We start from the raw sequence: 21,195 nt of genomic DNA, 5'->3' as shown, positions 1-21,195 counted from the left end.
AAATAATGGTATTTGACTCCTACCTAAAGTTTTTTTCTCTGGATTTCCTGCTCTCTCTCTCTCTGAGAATCAGATCCTCAGCAGTGAGGGATTAAAGTTTCACGCTGTAACATTCATCCTTCTTGCTGAATGAATAACATGATTAAGGTATGTGGGGAAGTGGAGTGACAGTAGCAAGTTCCATAGGTACAAACCCCCTCAGGGGTTTTGCTGCAATATACAATGATTTATTTGGCAGCTATTTGCATGGAACAAATTCCTGCAAACATTTCCCTGGAACTCCGGACAATTTCCGTGATGGAGGAAGCAGAAGAAGTCTCATCTGGGGAAGTTTTTTCCTGCCACTCCATGGGCAGCTTGAAGCAGGAGCAGGGTGGAGTGAGAGACTAGTATGTTCTGCACGTGTTTTGCGTTCCATACAAAAAATAATATATCCAGTCCTGTACACCATGGTGTGATAACAACCATCAACAACACACAAGGTATCATAGATGAGACACTGGTGATCAGCTAGTGCAGACTAACTTGTGTTCAGCTCACGCAGTCCTGGGCTATGTGTGAGGCCTCACTGCTCCAAAATGAAAATGTTCTTTTTCTGGGAGATTGCTGTTGGCTTAAGACCGACTTTGCAAAATCCACTTCTGAATTATAATTTCCCTTTCAAAGGCTTGCACTTTTTCTGTAGGGCTCATCGCCTCACAGGTTTTGCTTTGTGCATTTTTTCAGCGTTCCTGTTAGAGAAGAGAGTGCTTCTATCTTCATCTTGCAGAAGGGCAATGACAGCACTGAAAAAGTGAGTGCCACATCCATGAAGGTGCCAGTTTCCAAGTGGGGCTTTGGTGTCTTAGTCCAAAACATAGATTCTCAAAAATTCTGCTCAGCTCCTGCTTTAACTCTGCAGCTGCCTAAGTTTTTGACATTTGTGTTTTTCGGTAACCTAAATTCTGCTTCTAGGCATTCTCAGAGACACCTCAGCCTTGGCAGTCTGAGCAGCTCAGAGCCTGCTTCATGCTTCATACTTCATCTTTGTTTGGATCCACAAATGAGGTGTTCCTTCTGTTTTCTTGCCTGAGGGGCCCCATTCAATAAATGTTCTCCAAACACACCCACTTGATTGGGTTCTGCACAAGATATAGTTGCTGTGCACCTCTCCATTTACTCATGCCTCTCCCCTCAACCAGGTGGCTAAGTATTTGTCATGGCTGTGTGAGAAAGGTAGCTGTTAGATACACTTGATACCTAAAGCCATTCGTAGCCACATCTTTGATGCAGAATGGAACAGATTCCAAGACGGGCTGAAACTGTTCTCTCAACAGAATAGCCTAGAGGAAGAAGGTGAAAACCACCTGTGAAATAAGATGCATCAGGTAGAAGGCAATGAGCCCAGTCCTTCCAGCTTTTGGTGGCTCATGTCAAAACCCTAATGGTGTTATGAAAGAAAGCAGTGACCTCCTCTAAGATTTTTAATCAAAAGTTTTAGACAGCTACCCTGAGGAGAACATTCAGGGCTTTGAGTGTCCTGGCACGACCAAGTGAGGAGTCTGAGGTGCAGGAAGGAGAAGCATCTCCTTTTGGAGATACCAGCATAGGTCCTAAAACCTGCAGAGCTGCATCAGCATGGTAAGGTGCTAGAGTTGTTCTGGTTCTCTTCCTGTGAGCAATATCATAATATTGGAAGAGCTAAAGCAGCAGCACTGTGAAAATGGATGGTGACTTGAAGAAAAAATGCTATGCTGAGGAGGTCTGGCTAGAGGGCAGAAACAATGGAAGTCTGGTCCAAGAGCTTTTTAACACCGAGCAAGATGGGCAAATTTTATCTCCCGCTTCTGGAGATGTGGGATCAAATTTATGCTTTGATTAGAATTAGTGAATCGATTAAAAATGAGATAAAGCTAAATTATTGTGGATACTTTACCACAGATAACTTGAAGACACAGACTGTCGGACCATTTGTGTTCTGTGACGGACTTTCTGGCTCTACATGCTTTGACTAGTTTTCTATTTTTGTAGCTTCAGATGCCTTTTGTATACCTTCTTGTACTTTTCCCCACTGCTTCCAGGTAACTACCAATATATGTGTTCTGATTTAAAAAATGAAAAGATAATCTACAGCTAAAATAATGTGTGTTTAATCAACTGCACCTTGGGGTATGGAAGAAAAACTTTTTAAAAGTTTTTGAATGCCTAGATATGTAATTACCTGAGAGACCAGAAAGATGAGTTTGGTCTCTTGTGCAATTTAAAAAAAAAAAAAATTCTGTCTAAATGTTTTGGAGGCGGAAACTTGGTCTGATCCCTCGAGTAAATACAATGCATTTTAGAGCTAAACATAAAAGATATACTAAAAAATACTTTCAAGGAGAAGCCTAGAAGCCTGAATGTACTAACACGAGTTGACAAGAATCAGGAAGGCCTGCATGGCACTATCTGTAGTGATCAAAATGCTCTACGATTGAACTTCCTTTGCTCAGTGCCATCATTTCACTTGCCTTGAAAGAACTACAAGTGCTTGTACAAGTGATCAGAACACTTGTTTTGCTGGAGTCTGAAAGTGTCTTGCAACGTTGTAGTGGAAAGTTGCCTGGAACTTCTTTCACTGACTCTTCTCTAATGGACCACAACGCTCTCCTGTGGCAGCCCGGAATGACAGGGTGACAGGGGTGATGGGAGGAGCAATGAATATGCACAGTCATACAGCTCCTTTTTTCCTTTCCGTGTCCTCCAAAATAACTCCCTGATGCACTGGCTAGAAAAAGTGTTATTTAAACACCTTTGTTTTATCTGTATTTTTTCCCTGTTACAGGCTAAATGGAAAGAGTCAAACACACTCAACTTCTGTTTTCTTGTGAAACAACCATCTGGCTCTCTTTTGAAATTCAGTGGACCTTCATTAGGAACTGGTTCAACATCTAAAGCTTTGGCTCAAAATTTTTTTGCTGTTCAACAATGTATCTTTTTAGAAAACACACGAGGATTTTTATTGATGTGACAATTTGAAGAAGACTGTACAGTTTAAGAATTCTTTCTGATATTGGGTTGTCCTATCTCTGTATACATTAAACTGTATAATCTATTTTGAATACAGGGCTTGTCCACATTTTCTGCAGAATTTTGCTTCCAGAGAAAGAGAAGAGCTGCAGAATGATGTTAAGACCAGAATAAATGAACAGAAACTTGTCATGAATGCTTTGTAGCTTGAAATTAGAATAGTTTCTATCTATTACAGCAGTAAGGTTAAGGAATGATCTTCCCATAGCAGTGGTAAGACCAAAATACACATACATATACACATATAGATGCCTAGTGAGTTTTTTTTAAGTTAGAAACTGATACATTTCTGAAGGAGGTTTGTGAAAGGTTTTGCATGAATAGACCTTGTAAGAGCAAGAAACTGCGCTCTCAATCTAGAAGTCCTTTCTAGTCTTGCGTTCCTAAAACCCGATTGCCTTTGGAACCCTACAACAGCCTGGTGTTTGTTGGGTTCATTTAACACACATCCTTGAACAGGGAAGAAGATTAGAAATAGGAGAAAGGTTGTATTTCAGATTCTGAAATGCCTGTGGGGCTGTCTTTAGTTTGGACCTAAAGCATCCGGTTTCTTATGATGGGTATTAGTAGAAGGGTCACAGGTAGGAACTAGTGTTCAGGAAACATGCTCAAAAGATATAGAGGTAAGAACAAGCACTGGAGACATGCAGACCTTTGGGAACTGAGTAGACAGAGGACAAAACTGAGGACTTGAACAACAGCTGAGTGGCTGCCCTACCAAGAAGTCCAGACAGCTTGACAGCATTTGAAAATATGGTTATGAAATAAGTGAAAATTTCACTTATTTAGCTTTTTTACAATAACCTGTTTTAAAATCAAGACTTTGCTTGTTGATGAGCCCACTAAGGCAAAGGGGGTGAATGGTTCTGTGGGGACTCGCTGCCATGTGCCCCCACCATGCCCCTGTGGGTCTCCAACCATAGACCAAGGATCACAAGCTTTGCTGTAGTGTTTCTCCTCAAGCCTAAGCCTGGCATTGCCAAATCCTTGCATTACCAAATGCTTCTGCCGTTTAAGCTGGTAGATGCTGAAACTATTATGCTGTTTTCTAGCAGGAAGATAAACTGCAAAGTTCATCTGAGTAAAATATTTGGGTATATCTAACTGGGCAGATACTGTGGATGGGGCTGCTGCCTCATCAGTCAGGGCTTCTTGGAGCTGTTTGCAAGAGCCTGCTGTGACTGTCACTGTCCTTGCATCTAACCTCAAACCCCATGTTTCTTGATAGAGAGTATCTGTTTCTTGACAGTGATAAAGTGTTAGCCATGAAATTAACAAGATTATTGCCTTTCTGCAGGTGGACTTAGATATGAGAAGAAACAACTTCTCAGTAAGGGTAACAGAATACTGGAACAGGCTGCCCAGGGAGGATGTGGAGTCTCCTACTCCGGAGACATTCAAACCTGCCTGGACACGTTCCTGTGTAACCTCATCTAGGTGTTCCTGCTCCAGCAGGGGGATTGGACTAGATGACCTTCTGAGGTCCCTTTCCAATTCCTAACATTCTGTGATTCTGTGACTGACATGGTGTGGGTAATATTAGTGTGATGGATTGCGGTGGATTTGTTATTGGAGATTGTCACAATCTGCCACTCAGAGAGTAGTACACGTAGACCTTTGTAAATCTTTGACAAAGTGAAATAGGACAAGCTCCAAGAGGACTGCTCTGTATTTACAGGTGAAGTCAAATGCTCTTGTCTTTAATGTCTTCCTAAATCTGGTGTGGTGGAGATTTTGTGAAGAATTTTCTATTTTCCTGTTTGGGGACCAGAAGGGACACCAATATGTTTTGATGCTTCCTTTGAAAGAAAACCAGATTGTATGAATAAAAGGTATACTTTGAAAATCTAATGCTAAAATGCAGAAGGAAAGCACATGGAAAAAGGAATTCCTCGCTAAAATTAGAAGAAAGGTAGCTATGTGATGACCATTTCAGTGACAGTCTAAACAGCATTATGCCAAAAATCGCAAAGGGCCTTGTTAGCTGGGGATGAGGTATTGTGGTGAAAGGAGGAAATAACCAGCAAGAAACTTGATAGAGTGGAAGTCATACAGGATCATATTACAAGAGAAATGTAGAAATCCATGCATAGATGGCTGCCTAAGTGGATGTTGATAATGCCAGCATTAATTACCAGAGATTTTTATGTTTAGGATGCTCTGGGCTGTTTGAAGCAGGCTGAATTATTTGGGAAATCACTGAGGACAAATCCAGCAGAGAATATGGGTCAACAAGTGCCTGCAGAGACCTACTTGCTCAGGTGGGTGCCATCAAGTCCCCTGTCTGCCACGCAACAACACATCAGCCATGTGGGTCATTAAGTTTGGACCTTCCGACCTTGTCTGCTACACCTCTCTGTTTCTGTATTACAAACATTTCTGACCACGGTTTCTGACACTGTAGAAGTATGGCAGACACGGCAAGGGTCCACCTCTCTAGGGGTGCTTTGTCTACTTAGGTCATTTTGGCTCAAGATTGTTTAAGGAGGGAATGTGTCCCCTCCCATGCAGAATTGTTACTGTGTGTGTGTGATGTGTCAGGGATCTGTATGGTTCTTGGGTTGTTGCAGACCATGTGTCATACTGTCATAATTGATTTAACCTCACTAAGCATAACTGAGAACACCTGTTTTCTCTGAGTGATATTTTTCTTCACATATGTCACAGTTATTCTCATTATTTACAGTGTATTTTTAGACCTCACATTTAATCACAGCATAAAAGTGCAAAAGTCTCAAGAAAAAAATTTCATTATCTTGTTTTTTTAAATAATTGTATCATGTTTTTGACAGCTAAATAAATGGATTTTATTAAACAGGATTATGGGCTGAGATTATTTAGTATTCCTTTTTTATTATCTGGTGCAGCCTCTACTGGGAGCTGTGAGTTTCTTTTCTTCATTTCCAACATTGATTCTTGCATTAGACGGTTACATTGAATAATTAATATACTTCCCGTGATTGATGATTTGCATGGCCTGAATATTAGGTTATCAATCATGACCCACTTGTTCTAATGTAATCATATTGAAAACGTGTCAAAAGCTGTTTACCCAACAATGACAACAGGAGCTGTGATATTGAAGGTGCCTGATGCACTACAGCAGGAAATATCCTGGTTGAACATTCATAATGCAGAGATTATGAGTTCCTCAAATTGATGTAACAAAAGCCTGGAGCCCTTGGTGAGAGTTATCAGTTCCAATAAGAAAAGTCCTTTTTTCAGCTAGAAAATCATACTGATTTCTTTGCCTTTTATCAGCTGCTTAGTGACTTTTGGAGCCTACAGTGTAAAGTAATTATGTTCTGTGCTGCATGGCATAAAGAAGCTGGAAAAAAAAATGGAAAGTGTTTAGTTGAAAAAAGGAAAGACACTGCCTGTATCTGTTGTTACTGGAAGGAGAGAACTTCGTTAAGGTCTTGTCATAGTTCACTTTCATTGGATTACGGCAAACATTGAAAAAGTGGGTTTTGCTTCTGTGGGAATCACTAAAGCAGAGCACCATGTTTTAACACTCGGAGTATAATGGACATCTCGCTTCACTGTATTTCTTAGCTCAGAGATGTTTCTGCAGACCATACTGGTTCCATTTCAATACCCTGTTCTCTTTATTTTGGCTAGCTACAATGACTCTCAGGTTTTAGTTGTGCATATTCGTTTCATTCTTTCTTGCCTTCTTCCCTGAGACAACTCAGATTAACATCGGCATTTTATTGAGAAGTTCAGCTCCACAGACTCAGACTGATGGAAATGCTCCCTGTGACTACAATAGAATCACTCATCTAAGCCAAACCTGCTTGAGTTGGAGAAGTCTAAAGTGCGGGGCTTTATAACTCCGAGCAGCAAAGCTGCTTCCTTCAACCTCTACCTGGCTTCCACTCTGAACTTTAGAGCACGTGGGTTTTCCAGATGCCTTTGTTCACAAAAGCTCATGTAGCGATGATTCTCCTGGAATTTGGCAGTGCTTTATGCCTCATATCACCCTTTGGCTTTGACAGAGTCCTCAAAAGCATAGCTCCTTCCAGGTCCCTGTTGCTCTTGACATTAGGCAACTTAATTGATGCATATATACCAAAATCAGATTATTCATCAAGATTAAGAGTACCACAGTTTTGTCCGCATGTGAGGACTCTGTTAGTCCTGGCTAGCCTTCAAAGCACATATTAATGAAGTTCAAACTGGTGTGGTCTCAGAATAGCTGGAACAGTTAACAGTCAGAAGAAGAAAGATAATTGAAAAATTTGAAAGCTCAGGAAAAAAAAAAAAACAACCCTACATTTTGACTCCTTTTTTTCTTCTTTTATTTTACTCTGTTCCTCCAGAAGAGGAAAAGTGTAGAGGAGCTCTGTAGCCTAAGTGATACAGCCCAGCAGGAGGGGTAATCTCCTGGGATATCACCACTATTGAAGGCCAAGTGTTTCAATTACTTATTATATGACAATATTAGCCTTCTTGTGCCTCACAGTGATTAAAACAGAGAATGAAAATGTTCGTTGTTATAGGAAAAAGGATTCCTAAAATAATTTGTAATAATAAACCCACAGAAACCTGGAACTGGAGAAAATGTAGATGGAAAATACCTAGTCATCTAATTTCTCTGCCAGTGCAGAATTTCAGTGTGCGTTTTTAGTATATTCTTAGTGTAATAGGGTTACTTAGAAAACTATGCCCCAACCTGTTGGATTTGAACATAACCACAGTGATTCATGGTTTTTATGATTTCTTGGCTTGAATCCCTGTACTTAATTCAAAGTGCCTCAAACGCTAGTGCTTCTGCAACCATGGGAAATTAAGCAAATGAATTCAATTGTAAGGAAAGCTACGGCATTTCTTAGCTTCAGCAAACTATGTCTTCTTCTGTTATTTTTTATCACACTAAATAGTTCCAGAATTGCTAGCTCAAGTCAGTGAGAAAAATTGTGTTAAAATTCTCCTAATTTCTTCCTAGAAGTAGTCTTCAAAATGAGGGAAAACATTAAAAGAGTATGTTCTGAATTTTCTTTATTTGCTCAATGTTTTTTAAAGCCTTTAGTGCCCATTAGTGATCTTTTCTCCACAGCTAAGAGAGTTTGCAACCTTTTATTGTTTTGAAAGTAGAAGTAGGGATTTTTCTTTTATTGATCTGACTCCAGGAAAGACAGCTCCAGAAAGACTGCCCATGTGTAAGACTGACAATAGAAAAGTTAGTAAAGGTAAGTCTGTAATTTCTCCCCCTCACTGGTGACTGATATTTCAAATATTTGTGTATTTGTTGTGCCACGGCATCTTCTTTTGATTGCTTCATGGTGGGTTTTTGTCTGCCACACATTACGTGTGAAGTAGTTCAGATGAAAAGCCCTGTACATAAAAGAGGAGCATAAAAGCTACCCATCTTGTAAAGCACTGACCACTTTATAAAGTTTTCCTGCAGGAAAAGCTGCTCTGCTTTCTGAATTGCCATTTTTGCATTTTTTTAATTAACATTTTTTTGGTTATTGCCCCAAGACTGAAAGCCCACTAGTTTTCTGTTGTTTAGTTTCTCAGCCAGTAGTAGAATTTTCCTTGGAAAGAAGCAGCATTTTATAGAAACCGTCAGTAAACTGTTTTTGTATGGAAAATATTTGAGTAGCCCTCCTCTGTGTACATAGCTATAAAAATATTAGGGCAATATGTGCTAAGTGGGCGGCACGATTGTTTCAGCACACAGCACCCAGCTCTGCAAGTTGCTGCCAAAAGCAAATTACTCTAGCGAGTTCTTTAACATAATAGGACATAGCAGGTGTTGGGCTACATCTTCAAACAAACAAAAACCAGGCAACTACTAATTTACTGGAAGGACCAGTATAACCAAAATTTTCTTTTTCTGACCCACAACACTTGAATTCCACAGGAAAACAAATCTACTGTCCTCCAACACACTGCTCATGTGTGCGAGATACAAATCTTTCTAAGCAACCAGAGACATATCTGATACTGCACTTGGAAAAGATCAAAACAGACATGGATTTCTGAGGCGAGATGTGAAACACATCTCTCTGAACATTCCTCAATATACCACAATTATAAATAAGTACAAACAAAGTCCACTCCCTGCTGACTCTGAATGGAAAAGAGCTGGAGAGAAGAAGAAAAAAATGTATGTATATGTTTTCTTTATAATTTTGGAATGCATTCAGCCTTCACACCAGGCAACAGAGAGAGAGAAGCAGAGGACACCATTCTTATACACATCTCATGCTTGGAAAGAGTGTGAATTTTCTCATTGGCATTGTCCACAATGGTGACTTGACCCTGAGAGCAGGATATTTTTTGGTCTACGTTTATGAACAGTGAAGGATTATTTTGGAGGTGGAGAGATGAGGGCTAGTTTAGCAGGGTAAGAGGCAATTTGACCCATTGTATTTTGTGAAGGTGTCACCGCAGATCTTGGCCAGTGTGAAGATGGGCTTTCCTGTTGCCTCTTTACATGCTGCTGTGTTTCCTTGCATCGCCACAGAGCCTGCAGCACCAACCTCCCTGCACCCACCAGAAGACTGATCATGCGTGAGGTTCCTGAAGCTCGTGACAGCCACTTTACATTTGATGTCATTGACGCCAGCCTAAGGTGACAGAGTTGTCTTATTCCTGGCATGCTCGCAAATCCTGTTACTGTCCATGGATGCTTCTCATTGCTACCTTAAATGCTGTAATCACTGCAGAGGGGGTGACAGGATATTTCCATGTTGTTTTGTTAACTTCTCATATGAACATCAGGAAATAAAGCTGGTGTCATGTGGCACATGGTGATTTCTTTGGCAGAGATTTATTATTTTTCTTAATATTCTCTTTCCCCCTTCCCACTCTCTGCCCTTGCCAGGTTCTCAGTGGCAATATTAGGATGAATGTATCTGTCAGCTTCAAAACATGACTGTTTTTCCGTAGAGCTGTCCCAAAGCACACCTGGGAGCTGGGGATATTAAAAAAAAAAAAAGCAGAGGCCTCTGTAGCATAAGATTGCTGGCCTCGCCTGCAATGTGAACACTAACTGAAATGAAGGAAGAGGAGGCTCATTAGGTGTCTCTGACTCCCACTTTCTTTGCTATTTTTGGGCCAGCTGTCATGTGCATGGGGTGATCCACCCGGCCTTGACATTCCTTGTAACATCTCAATGCCAACCCATCGTACCTTTCCCTGTCGTGTACCTGGCGATGGGAGAGAGAAGTCGCCACTGGTACCATTACATCGCCGGGTCAAATGGCCAATTAAGCAATCACGGTCTGGATATGCCCGGCCGAGGGCTTGGGTAGACAGTGAGGAGCAGGGTGTGCCGAGCCATCACCTTGGAGCACTCTGCAAACCCACCTTACCACCTCTGCTGCATCCCTGGGAACTGCCAGGAAGAGCATCTGAGCTGCCTGGAGCTTTAATGGTATGGCACAGGGGAGCAGAGGTCTCCCAGGATTAATTAATGGGCATCCCAAGAACACATTCTCATTATAGCTATAGCGCTAGGGTTTTTCCTCATTTTGCAGAACATCAAATGCATTAGATAGTGTGTGGGGTGGAGGGGGGAAGGAGCAGGGAAGGCAGAGACGGCGGTCAGAGGGAAGCAATATGGACCGGGAGATTGAATCTGACCCTGTCAGAAGCTGTCACAGGACTTAATATTGCATTTATTTAAACTGGATTTTTTCTGGTATAACGCATCTGACTTTGGGGGAATGAGCCTTGGTTTCGAGGGGTGTATGGGTCCCTCAGAGAATGAAATGCCACTGACAATAAAGAGCTCATATTGACATCCTCCACCACGATTTTTATTTGTTTGTAGCTGTTCATTCTTTGTTAGAGCACAGAACTGGCGAGGCACGTGTGTTTTGTTTCTCTCATGTGATTTTCCCCGCCAGTCAGCATGGCTTATGCTCAATTAATTCCATCAATATACGGTCCCCCCTAGCCTCATGTGTGCTTGTGTAGTGCGACAGGCAGTTGTGAATATACCACTAACTGTGTCCAGACAAAAGCGTGAGGAGGCTCCACGAGGGGTCTATTAACTCCACAGACAGACTGCGGCTTCAGCTGAGGCGCAGCCCCTTTGCAGGAGGGTTTTCTTATTTGGTGAAACACTTAGTAAAAAGTGTTTCCTCCCTCCCGGTGAATTAACTGCCACTCGGATGCTGGCGAGCAGTGGCACTGCTGTCTGAACCATGTCCTACAAAACACTGAGGTGGCCAGATGCTTCAGTGCTCACAAGCACGTACAAAACACGAGCTCCCTGCTCCCAAGAACTCAGGGTTTTGCCCCATGCAATCAAGCGCTGCAGGTGATCAACTCTGTCTGAGAGTTTTGATAGAGAAGATGCTCTGACCATGTTCTGTCCCATTGATACGATTAAGCAGTGATGACTTGCTCTGAAAGAGCACTGAAGTTCACAGCTGTCATTTCATCTTTTTCTTCATAAAACAGCAACGAATCCACTTATATCTTGGAGCTGTGTGATCCCCTCAGCAGCAAGGCAAGGTGCTTGTAGGTGAACCTCAATGCTCTGAAGAACAGGGAGCAAAATAAAAAAGGCAGTTTTCATCAGAAAATTTATCTTTCTGTGCACTGTGTATTTCAGAGGCACAAGGCTGCACTAATTGGGGTGCAGTCTAATGACTAATCCCATTAGAGGTGCTGTTTACAGATTACCCACTTGTTTGAGGGACTAGAAAGCAACATTGGAATAAAAAAAAAAATCAAAAAGGAGAGAGAATATCTTTTTTAGAACCACTGTGACACGAGAATGTGAGAGATGTTAGTTATATTGAAACACTCTTTCAGCCGACAAGGTCACTTGTGGCAATAATCCGCTCATTAGAGGTGTAATCCATCACTCAAGTAATATCAATTTAGTGCCAGGGTTTTAATGCAGGTTGTACTAATCATTAGCGGCAGTTTGTCAACTGCATAATTCACAAGGGATTGTGGGTATGCATGATTTAGCAGGTGACCCTTGACCTCTGCTGAGTAAGAAGCCTGCCTTAGAGGCAAAATCAAGGGGGACAAAAAGCAGTACTCACTCATGAACAATTATTATGCTTAACAGCATGACTGTCATTTTAGAAGGAAAGGGAAAAAACAGTATGTCCTGAATAATGAAGGATTAAAATTCACCTGAGACTTGGCTCCAGCTACAATGCTGGAGTCACCACCCTCACTTATCAGGGCAGGAAGAAGACAACACTTTTTAAAAAAATTGTTTATTTAATGGCCCCTTAGTTCGTATCTAAGAGCGAAAAGCTCTTCTGCCATGCAAAACATGAGGGCTGATCACAGCACCAGATTTATTTATTCTCCCGCAGTGAAAATGTTGGTTTACTCCTGTCTCTATCCCAGGTGCCAAGCACCGGGATTGACCTGTGACTGTCATAGGTGAAAAGTATTAGTTAGGAAAGTCTGCATTAGTGTCAGACAGGTAGAGGATTTCCCCTCAGGCTGTTAATTCATTTGGAGGGAAGAGGAGAATAACCTGAAGTGAATTTCTGTGCCCACCTGAAATCTACTCAGAGAGTTAAATGCGTAGTTTGATTTACCAATCATTATAAATGTAGTATAGCATCATATTCTCTATTTCAACTCTTGGAAAAATCCATTTCTTTTCACATCCCACTTGGGAAGTTATCGGTGTCTTGCCTTGCCGTATTGCTGCTCTGTTTTATAACAGCAATAATCTTCCTGAAATCTGGCAGCTAGGACCAGTTAAGTGCCCTAAGCTTTACTGCAATTAAGGTACTTTTTTGCTTGCAATAATTCAGAATTGGATTTGACTTAAAAACTGAAATTTAACAAGTGATTTAGCCTGTAATGTGCTCTAATTGCTTTTGGTATTTTGAGAGTGGGGGTTGGGTGGGAGAAAGAAGAAAGAGGTCAAACAACTCAGTAATTTAACACAAAAAATGGCAAGTGCACTTGTACGTTAGACACTTTCTGACGGGGGTTGTGTTATGCACACCGGCCTCCTGCTTGTAAAGCTTTTTTGTTAATGTATCTATACATTACCTGTATGCTAATATTTAAAAATTATGTTTGGAAGAAAAAGAAGGGCTGAACCAACTCCTTTGCTTGCTAAACGCTTTGAAATGCCACCGGCGCTGTCAACAACAAATTTACATTGCAGCCCTTTGCAGCTCCGAGAGTAGGGGACGCGAAGCGGAGGGAGAAGGCGAGCGGCCGCAGTCACCTGCCAACGGGAGCAGCTGGACGGACGGACAGACGGACGGACGAACAAGCCGAGTTTTCCCTCCCGCTGCCCCGGCGGCAGGGACGGGAGAGCGAGGGGCGGCGGGCGGCTCGGCTGCCTGCCCGGGGACCCGCGTCCCGGCGGGGGAAGGCGGCGGGCTGGAGCGCCGGGGGAACTCGGCTTAATTGCGCCCACTGGGCATTGCCCTGGCCGGCGACGGGGAGAGCTGCTCGGCTACCCGGAGGAGAGGATTTGGGGGATGAGCCGGGCCGACGGCGGGAGCCCGAGGACGCGGTGCAGGCGGGGGCCGCTGGAGCCGCCTCCTGGCTGGTCCCCTGAGCCTCGCAAATGGCTGGGGGTGAAGCGGGTTGGGGGCAAAGCTGGCTTTGTGATGGGCCCGTGAGTGGGAAAAAAATGGTGTCAGGCTTGGGAACAGCTTGCTCGCTTTGTCTTCTCGTCATAAACAGCTCGGACTGAAGCGGAGCTGCGAGCCGGGGATGTGGGCTGGGACTCGCGTTTTGTCTGGGTTCATCCAGCGACCTTCCAGTTCTTTGTGTCCAATGCGCAAAAGAAAAGTTTTTGCAGTGCTACTTTTGATGCTGATTTGATCAGGGCTGTGTGCTCCTTCATGAGGTAAAAAACAAAACAAAACAAAACAAAACAAAAAACAAACCAAAACCCAACAAAAAACCCCAAACAAAAAACAGCAAACAATAAAACTGAGGGCTTAAATGTGTGACTGCTTTATCTTTCAGAGGGAGCTGGGTCGCCGCTGGATCATTCCCATTTGTGGGGCAATATGGGTAAACACAGGATTTTTCCTGCAGTTCCTGTAGGTCAATGACAGCACTGGTAGTCCTTGAAAAAAAAAAAAAAAAAGAAAAAGACAAAAGAAAAAAGAAAAAAAAAAAAGAGAAAGCTGTTTAATAGGAGATATTGACACCACCTAATTTGAGGGATCTACTTCTCTGCAAATGCAGAATAGAGAACTAAGATCCTCCAACAGGTGATTCAGCCCACTTAAATCAGGTTCCTGCTCTGAATTGTATTCTTGTATAACTCCACAGCTTTGGTAGATGCACCAGAGAGTGTCTGTGGCTCCCAAGCCTGGGGCAGGCTGGGCTCCCTTCTGCAGAAGTGGGACGCTGTGATGTGCCGATTTTAGATGTTGCGTGTATTTTTCTGGCTGGGAAACTAATGAAGCTCCCGTCAGTGCCAGCAGCAGAGCCTTTAGTGCTGTTCAGCTGCTCTAAGATGGGTGTCTACTTTAATATGAGCTGAATTGCTAAATTTAGGTGTTAGAGCTGAATCACATCCAAATTGACTTATTCAAACAAGGAGAGAAGCAGGAAATGAAACTTCAACGCTGGGTCAAGCCCTGATGGTAGTTCAGCCATCATTTAGTGATTCCTCTTGTCTCATGTATTCAGACCATATGGGGTCTGAGGCAGGAACTGTCTCCTACTGCAAAGGAGACTGCACTTCCATAATAAAAGATAATTAAAATTCTCTAAGGATATAACATACTCAACAGTATGCTTTTTGGGAAAGAGCAGTTTTCATTGAGTTAGATATAACCAGATTCCTTCCCCAGGTAAATACATACAAAGAAGGTGATGAATCCAGAAAACATTTGCCTAATGAGTTAGCATTCGCATCTGTCAGAAGTCAAAAACCTCTGCAGCTTCAGGCAATATTCTTGGCCATGGACCTGGGAACAGTAAAGCTCATGTCTCCTGTGGACTGGCCAGAAAAGGAGGTAGATATAAGCTGAGCTTTTATTTACTTAACTGTATTTTGGTAACATTCTTCATATAACTGTAACTTTCGTAGGTAATATTTATCTTTTTTGACTTTGGATCTTTTAACTCCAAAAGCTGCTGTTAGTAGGAAAATGGGGAGGGGGAGAAACAAACCAAATGAAACGTTATACTATCATTAACGTTTTGATATTTGGGTATATCAGAGGATAACATAGTGCCCATCTGGACTGCCTTAACTACACACTTAATTGCATTATATATGGAGAAGGGATTCAAAAGAACAAAGAATTCAAGCTATTCTATTTAAGTAGACCATTGCTGTGGTATCTAAGCACGAGAGTAGATCAGAGCATAAAAAAGCAGATTGCTGAAAGCTATACATCACAAATCTTATGCACAGTTCTGCATAGGGATTAATGAAATAAGCAGAGCTGCAAGCTGGAATATTAGTGGTGACAGATTTCCTCCCTCCAAGTGTTCGTAAGGACACCAACTTCAATGATTTCCAAAGTGAGCTCTACCCACCGTGGATGGGCCCCACAACGTCTGCCGATGTTTTATGCACAGCTGCTAGTCACATGGGACAGGGTTTTAAAGGTATCTTCTAGCCTAAGGAGGCTGCTCTACTAGTGGGGGTTTCAGGAGTTTTTCTAGCCACTTAACTCACATGGAAACTTCATGCCAGCAATCCCGCAAGCCATCTATGGTCAGGTATCTGGATACTCTGCAAAAATCTGAGGCATCCTGGTGGCCTGTGGGTTGAACCTAGCTTGTGGGGGATCTTCCTGTGAAGGAGATGAAGGGCATGTGGGGGGATGCTCTGCAGTGCCTGCTGGCAACCGAGGCTGGAGATGGAGGTGCTGGCTGCTGCTGCCTATAAAGGGCTGATAGAGGCAGAGAGGCCACAGGCACCGGGAAGGGCATGTCTCTGCACTGCAACAGTTTCTGCTTTGAATCAGTGACTGGGGGCAATGGGGGAAAACCTGCATGAGCCTTCTTGCTGGGTTCAGCAGATTGAAGGATGGGTTACTGGGACAGTGCCTGGCGGAATTGCAGGGTCCTCAAACTTGTGTCTAAAGCAACCTGATGACTGTGAGTCTCCTTTTCCTCTATATTTCCAGGTGTATTATGGCACTGAAGTTCATTAGCCTCCTCTCAAAATACGATTCTAACACTGCTGGAAAGCAACTGCTGTTGTGGCTGAGGGATGCCAATTAGCAGTGATCAGCATTACTGAAAATTGAAGAGAAGTGGGTTCACAAGACATTGAAGCTATCGTTTCCTAGTGTTTGCATACAGAGTTGTGTGAATTTGCTGGATGGCTAAGAACACAGCAGGTAGCCCAGATGCTGATTCAACCCCCACAGTCTCTCCTTGAGATAATGTCTCCCTGGGAGAGCTTGAGTCATGTGGAAAGCATGCGTGCAGACAACTGTAGCCAGTGAAATCCTGTGTCAGAGAAGAGGGCAGACCTGTGCCTGTGTGGAGGCCTGTCTCCAGACAGGAGGCCTGTCTGTGAGGCCAGACCTCACATCACTGTGGGACCAGCAGCCTTCCAGCTTCTCAAGTACACTTCAGCCCTGCATTGATCTCCCTGAGGGACACCTCCCTCAGGGAAGTGCCAAATGATCTCCTTGGGGGGATTCAGCTGCCCATGTGTAGCACCTGGGGACACTGATCTGCACGGGGGTAGCTGGGACTTGCCCATGGGCAGGCCAGTGGGGCACAGCATCTGTAAGGCAGAGACCCTGATGTCTGCAGCCGCATCTCACCCTGCAGCCCCACCAGTGCTGGAGTGGGGAAATTGCCATGAAGAACTTGGTGTCCTTCCTGACAGGTCTGCAGGCCCAGGATCCCACCCAGTGTCGTCAGCATCCCTCTGCGCGCCGGTGCCAATTTTAAACTTCTAGATTTAGTTGAAGTCTCCACTATGTTGACTTCTCTGTTTTTATCTTCCTGGTTTTACTTTTCTTTCTGCTGAGGTTTTGTTTGGCTACTGATTTATTTTGAGATGTTGCATTTCTAACCACATTTCCTCTACTTGTCTTCCTTTTTTTTTTTTTTTCTTTTCTGTTCATGGTGGTGTTTTCTCAGGACCTGGCTTTCAAAGAACTGTCATTACTGCCTCCACAGATACCTCAATAATATCAGGTGCAGAAGATTCTGGGTGTCTCGAAGTGCAACATTTTCTAGCAAAATTTGACATATAAAATACTATGTCTGCACACTGAACTGGAACATTGTAAATGGCTCTGTACATTCAAAACCAAGTTGTTGGACTCATTACAACTGACATATGCAAACATTGCAACTACAAAATTTCAGTAATTGATCTCTGTTGAACTCCAGGCAGCAGATGACACTTAGAGTCTGCTAAGGAAAAAATGCTGGTCTTTTTTTCTCCCCACTGCTTTTAGTATTTGCTCAGTATCATTAATATAAATATGCAATCATCAAAATCAACACAACTGAAGTTAACAGAGCAACTCCAGATTTACATCAGTGTAAATGAGAGCAAAACTTGATCCCTCACATGTAATTTATCTTTAATTCTGGTTTAAGTCTCTCTCATCTTGCTGAATAAAAACTGATGTTCTTCTCACACACAATCTGTATACCATTCATTAGTGTCTTTTCTGTTTGGAAGAAAGATTGGAGCCTGTGGTAATGAAAGCTCAAATCCTGGGGAGCAGTACACATGGTATTTTGTTTTAACTAAATGCTGTGTTGGTATTCTCATGAGTGGCTTTGCATTACTTGAACATTTATGAGTAGCTTGAACTAATAAATCTCTAATTAGCACTAATTACTAATTAGATTATTGATTCCTCTGACTGTGGACTCCTCACTGGTTTTATTCATAAGCAGAATGTTATTTTTAAAAAATCTCATAGATATATCCCCAAACGGAGCTCACTTCTGCCATGGAAAGAAGCAGAACAGCAGGCTCTGGGCAGCCTGTTTGTCATAACGACACATGGGCTTATTCAGTCTGGGAAGGTACATCAAGGGGCAGAGGTACTTGTTTTTGCTAACTAACTGGGCTGTTAGGGCACTGCCTGCTTGCCCAGAAGCTCTGGAGAACACCAGCACTTTTCTGCTTTCCCTCCTGTCCGCACCCTGAGGTCTGTGCTGTGGGCTGTGCACCGTGGGCCCAGTTCCAAAGGATGGCTGATGCTCTTCTGAAGGTGTTCTGGTAGGAGTCCTGCTCTTTTTCGTCTATGGTAAGACCTAAAGTAGATCTGCTGGAGCAAGTTGGTGTACCTTGATCTGCTTCACACATCCTGAATTTGTTCCTGTTTGTGGTTTTACTGGAAAGAGAGACCTCTCTGGATCCTTGTAACCCCGGAATAATTTCCACCCCCTCATTCTTCCATCTCTCTTCAGCAGCCGTTCTGCTTGTTATTTACCTGATGAGGCAAAGTGGGTTTATTTCAGTCCCTGTGAAAAGTGCTCTGAACTCTGCATTTACATAGCATTACCAATAGCTCTTTGGAGAAACAGCCCCACAGTGGTCAGGTACTCCATAATCCCATTTTTTCCCCTAGAGCTCAGAAAGCAGGACCCCCAGGTCCAGACTGCCAAGGTCTGGGAGTCCTACTCCAAGCACTCACTCAATGGCTACACCACTGCCATGCTACTTCACCAGTCTTCTCCCAGTTTCTTACCCACAAAAGTCCTCAGCCATAGAGGACTTTTGTTCCTGTATAGTTTATTGAGAACAGTGGTTAGTGCGCTGTCTGCTGATTTCCTTTACTTGAAGGCAGAGCACACAAGTGATTGAAGGGATTTTGGCTTATTTCACTGACAGGTGTGATTTTATCCAGCAGTGGTTATTGCTTCTGTGGTAGGACTGGCAGGAGAGCTTAAGCACGGCTTTGCCTTATTCAAACATCAGGCAGTTTCACTTGCAGAGGTTTCTCATGTGGTACATCTTCAATTTGCAAGACCAGACAAATGCAAAATGTGGCTTACTTCTTGTTGGCATTAACTGTAGACAACATGTCAAATCTCTTCTTCTGCTGGTTGCCCTCTCTTTCTGTTGATTTCTACATGTGACTCAATATGTTTGTTTTGATCCTTACAGCCCTGTGTGGGCTATGTGATGAACCACTGTGGCACCAAAGATCGATGGTGCTACATTCATGCTGATGTTTTCACTAGCAGGCTCCAGGCCCTGCCAAACTTTGCTGTTGCATGCACGTAACTCCCTAGGACAACTGTGGGAGAAGTCTGCGTGTGGCAGCGAGGAGATAGGGCTCCCTGGATAGCAACATCTGGGGACCAGAAATCCAGTATTCTTGGCTATGGGCCCTTGGCTCTGTAATTTGATCTTCCCACCCTTCTGGTCCATCTCTTCACAGAGCAGAGGAATGAAGAAGGCGGCTAAGTATCTCTGGATGGGAGTCCAGTCAGCTAATTAGTATCAATGAGGTGCCTGTTATTTTTAGTTATTGCAGATGTGCTCATACCTCATTATCTTAAGCAGTGAAGAGCAAATAAATAGCAGCTTCTGTCATGCTTTAAGGAAACATTTTATAAATAGGTTATTGATTTGGACTTCAGAGGGACCCAGTGGGAAATCTGTAAGGATTCTTCCAGGGGTGGGGGGAGGAGGAGAAGTCTTTACAGAAGTTAACTTTATGTCTCCTGTTTTGTAACACATGTTAAGAAAGCCAAAAGTTGTTGCTGTTTCCAGGTGGGGTTTGAATTTACAAAAGACTAGTTCCTACAGACACCTGTAGATACTTTGCAGTGAGGCTGCTTCAATATCTTTGTGCGATGGTCTCTTTGGGCAGACCATCGGTCCAGAAAGAAGGGTTTGTTCTGAGCCTACAGGAGGAATATTTGGCCCAGCTTACCTGATATTTTAATATTCATATTTAGCAAGTACCCCACATGTGTGTCGCAGGAAATAAGTAACTTGTCAGTGGTTTTGAGGTTTCTTAGCAAAAAGAAGATTACGTCGTTTTGCGCTGAAGTATTGAAGAGAGTGTTTTGTATTTTGAATGCTAATGAGCATAGTTTTTTTCAGACGGGAGCCATAAAACTGTCATTATGTCAGTGGTATGTCTTTGTTCTTAGCTTTGCTTGTGCTAATCAAAGACAACAGTGGTATATTTTGAGTTAATACTGTAACAAGAGGAATGGCATTAGTGGTCATCATCATGAGTGACTCCTGGCCATGTGGTAATAATTTCTGAAGTGTTTCTGAATAGTGAATGAGTGAGAGAGAGGGAGTTCAGCTCCAGCGCAGTGCAGAATGGAATGTACCATTCAGCTGAAATGATAAATCCATGACTCACACTCAAGAGGCTGTAAAAGCAAAAACTGCTTTTTCATATAATTAACGCATCTTCTTCCACAGTTCCTCATTTTACTCCAGCATCTGGCTCCACCATTCTGTTCAGGATAAAACAGTAACTTTTAGCATAAACAATGGAATGCATGCAATCACCTTAATGTTCTTAAGGAAATCAATCCACTTTGAAAACCAAACCCTCATCTTTGAGTATTTTACTTTTGCGTGGTTGAACATAAATTTGAGAGTCTTCAGCTGAAATGGTATTTTCCTTCTTGTTAATAGATGCCCTCAGGTCTGGCAAATACCTGGAAATAGAGTTCGTAACATTATATATTTAAGCGCCAGTATTGTCAGGGAAAAAAAAATTACCACCCAAAACTTTTTATTATCAGTCAGACAGTTTTCATTTATTTGGTGAGGCAGTCTGTTTGCATTGGCTGGCGGGTTCGTGAATGGCTCCTGCATAACGAATCATACATTTTAAAAATTCTTTCCAAAGCTTTTATAAAAATACGAAAAGTTAAATAACTTTAACACAGTTATGTGATCAGTCTGATTAAGTTAAGGCATTTAGCCTAAGTAACCCCAGCGGGGTTTCAGCAGTACTGTACGTTCCAGGAAAGGGAACAATTGGTGTATTTTCACTGTCTGACTGTGTTTCTCAGAGAATGTTGAACAATATTAAACATTCAGAGGCTGCGTTTTCCCTTTGTTTTGACAAATGCTAATAAGTAGCTAACTGCAAGAGAAGGGAAAAAAAAAGTCCTAATTCAAACCAGTTGCGTGATGGTAGCTCTCAGCAAATTCCCTGACCAGCAAGATCTAATCTGGAAAGAAAAGAGCGGAGTGGTAGCCTTTGCTAGCCTTTGAAATCACTAATAAAGTCATTAGACAATGTTTAG

This window comes from Patagioenas fasciata, chromosome 1 (genome assembly GCF_037038585.1).
Source record: "Patagioenas fasciata isolate bPatFas1 chromosome 1, bPatFas1.hap1, whole genome shotgun sequence".
Classification (NCBI taxonomy): domain Eukaryota; kingdom Metazoa; phylum Chordata; class Aves; order Columbiformes; family Columbidae; genus Patagioenas; species Patagioenas fasciata.
The sequence above is the reverse complement of the archived record's forward strand: the minus strand, read 5'-3'. Positions refer to the sequence as shown.